Source organism: Solenopsis invicta, chromosome 8 (assembly GCF_016802725.1).
Source record: "Solenopsis invicta isolate M01_SB chromosome 8, UNIL_Sinv_3.0, whole genome shotgun sequence".
NCBI classification, from domain to species: Eukaryota; Metazoa; Arthropoda; class Insecta; order Hymenoptera; family Formicidae; genus Solenopsis; species Solenopsis invicta.
The window spans coordinates 21,906,399-21,918,710 of NC_052671.1; positions in this window are offsets into that span (position 1 = coordinate 21,906,399).

Consider the following 12,312-nt stretch of genomic DNA (forward strand, 5'->3'; position numbering starts at 1 on the left):
TTATTTGCTAAACACACCCAATGTTTGAGAGTGCATTCAGATTCCATAAACCACTAGGGAGCTTTTCATTAGCTCCGCCCATTTACCCAGTCACCCAGAGATCACTCACCGGGTGGAGAATCTGAACGCAGCCTATAATAGATGATATGCGCAATATATATCTTCATCTAATTTGTTAAAATAAAAATTTATTTTCATTGTTTAAATTGATTCGTCCTATTCTACTAACATTTAATTTTCATCTACTTTAGTTATATTGATAAAAATATTCATAGTAAAATATTTATGTATTATCTTTATCGTTTATCTTAATTTATTATGTAATTTATTCTGAATCTGAGATATTTATGTTACTATTTCTCAGCGTTATTTGCTAAACACACCCAATGTTTGAGAGTGCGTTCAGATTCCATAAACCACTAGGGAGCTTTTCATTAGCTCCGCCCATTTACCCAGTCACCCAGAGATCACTCACCGGGTGGAGAATCTGAACGCAGCCTAGGAGAGAGATCGTTAAGGGGGGTCACGTGACCGACTCTGTGATTTGCTGGCGGATACATGCAAATTTTGCATTGCGACATCAATGCATTAGCCGGCACGCATCACGCGGAATCACCGACGGTTCCTCACGACGAAGCCTGTCAACGCATTGACGTCGCAATGCAAAATCTGCACATTTCCGCTAGCCAATCACAGAGTCGGTCACGTGTCCCCCCTTGGTAATTCTCTCTCCTAGAAGTTATCTAGTAGATCTACTATCACTTTAATTTTTGTACTGAAGATGATCCAAATTATAGAATCAAAACTTCTGCATTGTTAAGTTTTATGCAATAATAAAGTTATTATTTGATTATTATGTACAGATTGGCGGCTTTTATGATGTCAAAATTAATAAAATTTCAAGAAATCTGGCTTAAAAACTCTAAATTTCAAAACTGGCTACAGCCTATAAGAGAGAAGCCAAATTATGCTCGCTGCATTTTATGTTATTGCAATATCTTTTTGAGTAATATGGGAAAGTCAGCTCTTGTAAGTCACATGAAGAGCAAGAAACACATTGACCGATGTAATTCCATATCATTAAGAGATTTTTTAGCTACAGCTGACAATTCTGCTTCAGCTGTTTCTTCTATTTCTTCCTCTGAATCAGCTCAAGTAAATCTGGAACGACCTGATCCTATTGCTGAATCTTCGTCTACGCATTCCTATACTAATCAATTTTTACCTACTCAATCGGTGCAACAGAATATTGAAACATTTTTGTTGAAAGATGATATTATAAAAGCTGAAGTGCTACGGTGCATAGAAACTGTAATGATTCACAAATCATTGCGTGATTCAGAAAAAGACATACGTGTCCTTAAAAAAATGTTTACGGATAATTACATTGCTCAAAAAATGCAACTGATGAGAACCAAAATTGAATATGTTATTATGTACAGTCGTGTTCATTATAGTTGCGACACTTTTTCTTCGATGGTTTTTGGAATGTAGCCTTGCTCTTCAAGCGGCGAACGTAATTGGTTAGATCCACAAGTAAGAACCAATCACGTTCTCAGCTCTCGTTATAGTTGCGCGTTCAAAAACGCATCTAAGAAAAAGTGTCGCAACTATGGCTGCGTTCCGATATACACTGCAAGTACTGAAAATCTATAGTTCATGTTACGTATACTATAGATTTTCAGTACTGGCAGTGAATTTCGGAACGCAGCCTATAATGAACACGACTGTACGGCATCGCTCCTTTCTTTAATAAGAAATTAATAAAAAATGTAAACCGTGCAACTTTTATTGCTGTTGGCTTTGATGAATCTCTTAACAAAGTTATAAAACGTCAACAAATGGATATAAATGTAAGATTTTGAGATGAAGAAAAAGAAAAAGTAGAAACACGATACTTAACTTCACGTTTTCTTCGACGTGCAAGTGCAAAGGATATTCTTGAAGCATTTAAAGAAGGTATTGGAAATCTGACAGAAAAATTGCTGCAAGTATCTATGGATGGACCAAACGTAAATTGGGCTTTCTTAAAACAATATAAATTGGAATTCTCAAACAACAAATTACTTGATATTGGAAGTTGCGGTCATCATTCTTTGCATTTTGCATTCAAAATTGTACCGTTCTTTCACAATACATGCCCAATTTTTCATAAAAAACGGCGGAAACTTATTTATACTTCTAATAGTTTTTGAACTATTTTTGTCTGAAAGAGATTTATGTTACATATTTTTTGTAATTATATAATACATATTTAAAGTATGTTAAAAAGTGTGAAATGAAATCAATTTATTTCAAAACTATATTCAAAAATTCTCTAATCTTACCTGGAATTTTAATAAAAATTTCTGGAAAATCCTGGATTTTCATGGAATTGATTTATAAATTTTGAGTGGACACCCTGCTTGCCCGCTATTAGTACGATCAATCCTGCCATTAAATTTGCACGCACGTTAACAGAATTCCCTGAGGTGATCGGTTTCAAACAATCGGTCCAAGCCAACAAATACCATATTCAGCATTACATCATTACCACGCCCTCCCCCCCCTGTTGCCGAGCCCTAGAAGATTGAGTCCGGAAAAACTACAAATCGCGAAGGCGGAGTTTAAGCGCTTGGTCGAGTTAGGTATATGTATTCCGTCTAGTAGCCTCTGGGCAAGCCCTATTCATATGGTAAAGAAAAAGAATGGTTTTTGGAGAATCTGCGGAGACTACCGTCGTCTTAATGCGATCACGGTACCGGACAAGTTTCCCGTCCCGTACTTGTACGATTGCTTCTTCAATCTTCGCGGAAAAACCATTTTCTCCAAGCTTGATCTCTATCAAGCTTACAATCAAATTCTGGTTGCACCAAGTGACGTACCGAAAACGGCAGTTATCACGCCGTTCGGACTCTTTGAGTACAAATTCATGACTTACGGCTTACGGAATGCCAGTCAAACTTTTCAAAGATTAATATTTCAAGCACTTGGTGATCTGGAATTCGTGTTTGCTTACATCGATGATATCCTCATAGCTTTTACGACGCCTGAGGAGCATGAGGATCATCTGCGCGCGGTACTACAGCGACTACAAAAATTTCAACTTTGACTCAATGTTGAAAAATGTGTACTCGGTCAATCCGAGATAGAGTTTCTGGGATATGTTGTCAACAGCGAAGGGTGCATTCCCCGCTAAAGTCGAAGCCGTCCTTAATTCGCCCAAACCCCGCACGATTCAAGAGCTGCGGCGCTTCTTGGGTAGCGTAAACTTTTATCACCGAGTCTTGCGCAACGCGGCAAGCTTACAAGCACAACTCAACGAGTTCCTTCGTGATTCGTGCAAAAACGACAAACGAGCAATCGCGTAGACAACTGCTGCAGAAATGGCTTTCACTAAATGCAAAGAAAGCTTAGCTAACGCGACGATGCTTGCACATCCCGCGGAAGCGGCTGAAATGATGCCTAGTTTGTGATGCGTCCGGCTATGCCATGGGGGCTGTTCTGGAGCAGCGGCTAGATAACGTATAGAAGCCTCTTGGTTTCTTCTCGTATAAATTTTCGCCCGCGCAGCGTAAATATAATGTGTACGATCGCGAGCTCACAGCAATTTACGAAGCCACCAAGTATTTTCGACATTTCTTGGAGGGCCGCGAATTCAAAATAATCACGGATCACAAACCGCTTATCTATGCATTTCTGCAACGCTTCGACAAAGCCTCACCGAGGCAACAAAGACAGCTTTCATTCATCTCGCAATTCACCACGCGTATCGAAAATGTTTCTGGCAGCGAGAACGTTGTCGCGGATTTTCTCTCTCGCGTGGAAATCATACGTTTGCCCGCCGAAATTGAACTTAACGAGCTCGCCGAGCAACAGGAACGCGACGAGGAATTGAAAAACATTCGTGAAACTCCCTGATTTTTCGCTTTCCATGAAGCGAATTCAATGGGGTCCTACTCATACTACGTTATATTGCGAGATGACCGGAGAGTCCATTCGTCCGTACATACCCGTATTCTTGCGTCAACGCGTATTTCACTTACTTCACAATGCGGCACATCCGGGTGCCAAGGTCATAGACCGCATGATTCGCCAACGTTATGTGTGGCCCAACATGCACCGCGACATCGCGAAATGGTGCAGAAATTGCATAGATTGCCAACAGGCAAAAATCTCGCGACACATCCAATCGATCCCCGAGAAATTCGTCGCGCCTGATGGCCGATTTGAACACGTACACATGGATATCATAGGTCCACTGTACGATTCAGACAAGTTTAAGTACTGTTTAACGCTTATCGATCTATTCTCTGTTGGCCCGTAGCAGTCCCTCTAAGGAATGTTGAGGCTACCACTGTCGCGCGAGCATTTTATGACAATTGGATCGCGAATTTCGGAGCACCTAAAACACTGACCATCGATCAGGACAGTCAATTCGAGTGACAATTGTTTACAGCGCTCTTACAATTGATCGGCTGTCAGCGAATACGTACCACCGCTTATCACCCAGCCGCGAACGGCTTGATAGAGCGATGGAACAGAAGTCTAAAAGCGGCAATTATGTGTCACGCGAATGAAAGCTAGACGCGAGTGCTTTCAACTCTTATTGGGCTTACGCAATCATGTCCGTCTCGACACCGGCGCATCGCCCGCAAAATTCGTCTACGGCACTACTCTGCGCATTCCGGGCGAATTTATACTTCCCGACGATTTCACGCCTAACCCGCACTTATTCATTGAAAAATTTCGTGTACACATGCGTAATGTAAAAGCAATACCGGTACCGATCACAAGCACAAAAAGCGCGCGTTCTATTTCAAGGATTTACAATCCTGTACTCACGTTTTTCTCCGTGTAGGAGATACAAAAAAGGTTCTCGAGCGCCCGTATTCAGGGCCACATCGCATTGTCAAGCGAGTTTCCGACTGCGTGTTCGATATTAATGTCAATGGTACCGAACGTAGTGTTTCTGTAGAAAATCTTGAAGCGGCGTATTTCATACTTGAGGATCCGACAATAGCGTACAATCAAGAGCCCAGTGGCGGACAGACAGCGCTAAGGACCTACGCACGTCCTAAGAAAGTAACCTTTGCATCACAAATAAGCACGTGTAAAGTATATTGTCCGCACAAAGCGATCTCAATGTTAACCTAAATTTAAGTAAGCGTGTAACGCTGGTGGATTTCGTGCGGTTGCGGATAAGCTCGCCGGATTGGTCGGGTTCGGTATAATAATCGCACTCGGTATTTAGCTGATAAACATATTAGATCTTTATTTGGATGTGATATTTACAAGTAGCCTCATAGCTGATTGCGTCTAACGCCTCGTGACAAATGGACCCAGCCTAAGCGGGGACGCGATTGGCTCGCGGCAGTCGAGACGACCAATTGCCGCTGAGCGGTCGGAATTGCGAGCGTTGGTAACGATAAGCGCACGGGGACGCGTGGAATAACGAGAGCGCTAGGCGAGAGCCAAGATTGAATTACAAGAACTATAATAACCGCGAGAGTACGGATGAAACGGTAGAGTGACAAATAATAATTCTAACTTATAAGGAGAACTGAAGTACTAGAACTACGAAATCATAAGAATACAAATAACTCCAACTTAAATTAAATCGCGTGGTTTGAAACGGACTCGGTGTCCGGGGTGGTCGGGGAGCCGCGGAACGCGGGATCAGAGCGACGGCGACGATTCCGCGTCTCGCCCGAGCCGCCTCGTGCAAAAAGAGGCGAAGTTCTCGTCAGGACGCGGATGCCCTGACGAGGTTTTAGGTTACAAGAGACTCTTCCCCGAGGGAGAGGACGGATGGGATTGGCTAGGGATACCCAGCCTGCGGACTCGACGAGGATGCTCGTCGTGGGCGGTGATTCGCCGAGGATACTCGGCTACGGAGCACGGCGAGGATGCTCGCCGTGATTGGCTGTGTACGGTATTCGGTATGACAGGATTAGCCGAGGATACTCGGCTAGCCGGAACGACGAGGATGCTCGTCGAGGGGAGTCAGGATGAGGCGAGTATTCTCGTCCTCTTGGGAGTCGGAGTGCGGTCGAGGATACTCGACCTGTCGGGTTCGGCGGACCGGGAAGATCTCTCTCGGCGTTCCCACTGCCGGCTTATATATCCGAACGCACGGTTGGGCGGACCAATCCGTGCGTTCGGTCGGCTGGCCCGGAGTGGGAGCGTTGCCGAACGCCACGGGCGGCACGCGTGCTACCGCGTGATCGCGACGGCAGGTTAGCTCGGTGCGGGCACGTGGCGCAGTGGCGTTCTGCCGGTGTATTGCTCGGGTGGACAGAGCGGAGTGGCAGTGCGCGCGAAGTGGAGGGGCGTTTTGTTACAAGCGTAACATTTAGTATCTTAAGTAAGTTATGTAAAAACCAGCATTTTATTCGTTGTCACTCCGGGGGGATTATGTAGGGACTAGCGACCGCCATGCTTCCCTAGCGCTAGAGACTTTTGGTAAGGCTCGTTGCCGGCTTGCACAGCCAGAATCTAGAGATCGAGAGATCCCGCTCGACGCTTGACGCAGATAGTTCCGTTCTGAATAAATCTTCTCTGTTTGTAACGTCTCGTCTGTTTGTGGTCAAAACCTTTCTCTTTCACGTCAACTGCGGATCCGTCCAGGACTCAGATCAACGAGCCACTTCCCCACACGATGGCATGGCCTCTCTCAGGTTTCTCTCTGCTCAAGCTAACGCTTATTTGTGAATCGGCTGTTTCCGTGATATTTCCTATGAATTCTCCAATGAGAATATTAGGTCTGTTCGAGTTGCTTGAAATCCCCAAAAATTTTTGCACTCGAGATGAGATAAATATATATTCGATTGTAAGAAAGAGAGAGACGACAAAGAAATTAATTCAAAAAGGGCAGCAACATGAACAGGCCTATTGCATACATTGAGCTAAACGTATCAGACCGAATATTCCATTGGATCTGTTAAACTATAAAATCAGCAAACTCAAGTATTATATGTAAATCTTATAACCTCAACAGTAGACTTGAGAATTTCAAGTCAATTAGTGTAATCTAATTAATTATTTAAACTTTATTAGCTTACATTAATTGTGAACAATTAAAATAATTGATAATCGAAAAATTTTATTTATTTAATGAAAAATAAGATACAGTTAAATCTCTAAAAAAATTCTACAATGCGGGATCATATAAATTAAAAATAATGAAAAATAAAATCCTTAAAAAATATGATTTAAAATAAGGAGAATGTTATAAAATATAAGATTATTTATTAAAGTTGAGTTTTGTGATTATATATCAAATAATATATCCCAATCAGCACACAATATTTTTTAAATGCTTTTTTAATATTTATTGAATATTAATTATTCATTATACAATTCATTATAACAAAAATATTTTATTAAAAATTTATTAAATACTTATTTAACATTAATTAAATATTTAAAATAATGATTTAGAGAAAATAATAATTTAATATTTATTTAACGTTTATTTAACATTTATATTTCATTAATTACTTATTTAAAATAATGATTTGGGAAAATGTTTATTTAACGTTTATTTAACATTTACTTAATATTTATATTACATTAATAATTTATTTGCAATAATGATTTAAAGTAACATTAATTTAACGTTTTTTCAAAATTATTTTAATATTTATTTTACATAAATTTTTTATTTGATACAATAATTTCAAAAACATTAATTTAACATTTATTCAATTTTAATTTAATGTATAATTTACATTAATTTTTTTATTTAAAGCAATAATTTCAAAAACATTAATTTAATGTTTATTTAACATTAATTTAATGTTTATTTTACATTAATTTTTATTTTAAACAATAATTTCATAAAAATTAATTTAACATTAATTGCATGTTACGTCCTGCAGAATAACGATTCTTTCCTTCGCAACCTGCGGATATTCTAATTAACGGTGTAACGGTACGACTTTTCTTTGGTTCGCGGATTAGCTCGCCGGTGCCAGGGTCGAGAAAAGAAGGAACTCCGATTTGAAAAGAAATTAACAAAATATTTATTTTAAATCAATATCTCCTCACACTCCGTGATACAAAAAAAAATAAAATTTATTAGGAAGAGAGGAAGTTAACACCTTCGGAACTCGTGTTCCCCGGAACGTTTGTTCACACGCGGAAAGAACTTAAAACTAATTATGACGTACACGCATAAAGAACACGTAGAAAACTTAAACTAAATTAAGCGCTCGCGGCGTCGATTGAAATCTTAAGTCTAAATGCGAGACGGATCTTACAAACTAACGCTCGGAAAATATTACAAGTAACGCGGACTTAATGCTAACGCAACTTAATAACTATCGCTCGCCTGAGGAAGGGGTCAAGATACGCTCGCTTTGTTAGGAGGGCGCTTGTTCGGACGGAACGCTCGGGACGGAGGATATCCAAGGAAAATCCGGCGAGGAAGTTGTAACTCCGGGTAAACGCGTCGTCGCCGACCGAGTGAAATTAATCTAAATCTGCTCTGAAAATAAAACGAAAATTAAGAATCGAAATTATAGGACAGGTAACAGGTAAAGAAACGGGTAACCGAGTACGCCCGGTATCAGGAAACCGAGAGCACCCGGCGCAGGAGTGCGGTACGGAATAACCGAATACGCCCGGTATCAGGGGGGCCGTAAACGGCCTGTGTCAGGAAGCCGAGAACGCCCGGTGTCAGGAAGGCCGTGAATGGCCGGTGTCAGGAAGGCCGCTGAATGGCCGGTGTCAGGAAGCCGAGAACGCCCGGCACAGGAGTGCGGATAACCGAGAACTCCCGGTGTCAGGGGTTTTCAGGAAACCGAGTACACCCGGTATAAGGAAGCCGAGAACACCCAGCCAAGGAGCTCCGAGTACTCCCGGAGTGTCGGTACCGGTGACTTGGAACCGACTGGTTGCTCCGTCCTGGTGTGGCTCCGTATTTATACCCTCCAGCCGCCCACGCAGCCGGAACCACGTGTTTACCCCACTTTTCGGCGTGTACCTACGCGCACGTGCCCGCGCGACGCTACGTGTGACGTCACGCGACCGGGCGCAAGAGCGAGCGAGATGGAGGACGGAACCGACGTCACGTGGCCGCGCGTGCGAGTGAGCGAGATGGAGAGTACTGACATCACGTGATCGGGTGTGCGAGTAAAAGAGACGGAACGATATGTTATAATCCGGCGTGCGAGCGAGAAAGAGATATAATTTACCTGCGTAACGATGCTATCGTTACAACGGGGTCGAGCGGCGGTGATCTCACCCCGATTCCAAGAATACGGTGACTCTCACGGCAATAATCAGATGTCACTAATTACGTAGTTATAAATTCACCAATAACGGAGATCTGAAGTGACACCGTTGCTCGACGCCGGAAACACCAAGATAGTAAAATCAGGGAGCTGGAAGACGCACGTGTGCACCCCTTTGAGTTTTGAATGTCCGACACCCGCAATAAATCGAAGAATTTCGACATTTAATGCTTCCGGGAGTTCAATTGCCAAACCTGCCGCTTTCCCGGATAACAATTACCGAGGAATATAAAAAAGTCGTAAAAACAAATATTGCACATGGGTGTATTAATGAATAAAGTGATGCACACGGCCCTCAATGGGACAAAAGGAATTATAGATGAAAAATAGTATAAATAGGTGCGTCTTCTAGCGGAGTCTAGTCTTGATCTTTGGTCCATCCGAATCACAGTTCCGTGACATCTTGTATGTCCGAGTTCTGTGACTCTCGGATCGCGGTCTTTAAACTCGTACGCGGCGCAAGTCTCGGTCGAAAGGAAAAAGTGCCAGTTGAAACGTCCCTGGTTGGGATCTGCAAACCATTGTGCACCCGGAACACCTCCGACCGGACCTACTATCTCCCGCCGAGTGCGGCCCAGTTTAAAGGCCTGTGGCTCCGAAAGAATTACATTCTCCTACATCAACACTCATACTACAATCTGAATCGCTGCAATTGCCGAACCCGCCGCCTCAGAGCTATTGAGGAGGAAATACACAGGATCGCCGCCCAAGTTAATCAAATTTACCCTCCTGTCTCGTACTCCCTGGTCGCACCGGAAGAAGAGCGACTTCCCCCGTTCGCATTTCCCCCCGATTCCCCCATAGATAATTTTCCTTGCGCCGATTCCCCCGTAGATAATTTTCCTCGCGCCGATTCCCCCGATTCTCAAATAACCTATAGAAACTTCCCGGACTCTCCCGTTTCACTTTCTTCTCCGAGATTTCCGATCCTTGAAATTCATGATTTGGAGGAAGAGCAACCTCCTGAGGATTCTCCTAACGTAAGGGCCCATGAAGAGGAGGAGGAACCTTACTCAACCCCTCCGATCCTCGGATTGCATAATCTCGAGGAGGAGAATCGTTCCCCTAGCCCCGCGCTTAGCATAAAATTCGTAGAGGAGCTACCTCCACTTCCCCGCGTTGTTATTTTGCCCCTGGTCCTCTTCAATCACTAGAGTCAATTCTATCAGTGCTTCCGACGTCTTCTGTCCCACTCCCTTTTGGCGCGTTCTTGATTGGGCCTGAAGAATTCGACCTTGAAGCGGTCCGTGCCTTCCTTTCTTGGTTTCCCCTCGATGCACCTGTCCCCGTGTATCTTCCCCATATATACCCGAAATACTATTTGATCCCCAAATTAATATTTTTAAACCACTTTCGGCCCAATACTGCCGTGTTAAATAAAATCCCAACATAGCCACACATACATACACCTATACATACATGTATATTTTTAGGCAAAAATTGTAAATTGTAACTATTATAAGGAAATAGTATTATTGTATTATCCGTTATAAGTCCAAACTAATTATATCTCACATTGTAATTGTTAATTTAAATAATATAGTTTTAACTCCTTTTATTTAATCAATATAACATTCAACTCTTAGTATCACAAATCTACTCTGTATTAAACAAATTGAGTTCAATTCAGGTTTTCCTTTTAATTTAAACGATATAAAAAAAAGAGAAACCAACGTTAATCCAATCTGTTTGTTTAAATAAGTAATTATGAGAATAAAATGTTAAATTACCCAGTAAGTTGACATTGTATTTTTTATTATTATTCATTAGAATAAATCATGTATAACAGTTAATTTGTCCTAATTTCTAAACCACGACCACCATTCCTCGCTCTTAAGATAGGCACTAGATCCGATCCTGAGGTAAAACAATTAGATTTGTTGCCTCAAAACAGGACCGAGGGACGCGGAACTCCCGGATATTTGTCATTGGGTCCCCGCTGTGGTCCCATTAACCCATATATTCTGGGTTGTCAACGCGGCCTGTTTGTGCCTTGTGTGCACGTTCTCAAGTTGTTACGTCCCTCCTTTCTCTCTCCATATCTTACCTACCTTTCTTCAACCCTGGACATAACACATATTTACTTTACATTTATTTAATATTTACTTAATGTCCATTAATGTTCAAATATTATTTAATACTGATAGATATTTATCGTGTCGATAAACTAATAACATGTGGTTGTCCGCTGTCGAAATTGCGTGTCCGTGAAAATTTTTAATGTATTTAACATTATTAATATATTTCTTCCTATCAAACAATATTATTGATTATATTATTATATTTATATTATGCAAATCACTCTTTAACCATAGTAAAAATTACAGATAATTATAAATTTTAACAGCTATTTTATGCAATTTTTGCACAGATCAAAAAATTGCATAAAGAGCATATTAATTTAAGTTGTGTAAAAAAACTAAAAATATTTTTTATATTTTTTATATTTTTTTTCCAATACCAGTCATGTTTTTACAAGAATAAAGGAATTAAAAATTTACGATTAACTAGTCTTGTCTTTGTAACGATAGCCTCGTTACGCAGGTAAAATTTTATTTTTCTCTCGCTCGCACGCCCGATCGCGGAATATCTGTCCATCTCTTTAGCTCGCGCACCCGGCCACGGGACATCGGTATTATTCTCCGTCTTGCTTGCTCTCGCGCCCGGCCACGTAACGTCGGTATCATTCTCCGTCTCGCTCTCGTGCCCGGTCACGTGACGTCACGCATAGCATTGCGCGAGCACGTGTGCGTGAGTGCGCGCCGAAAAGTGAGGAAGCCACGTGGGTTCAACTGCGTGAGCGTCCCAAGCATATAAATATGGAGCTACACCAGGTCGGAGCAGCTAGTCTGTTCCAAATCACCGGAGCCGACACTCCGAGAGTACTCGGAGCTCCTTGGTTGGGTGTTCTCGGCTTCCTTATACCGGGTGTACTAATCGGTTTCCTGAACACTCCTGACACCAGGCGTTCTCGATTATCCGTACTCCTGTGTCGGGCGTTCTTGGCTTCCTAACACAAGCAGTCTGTGGCCTC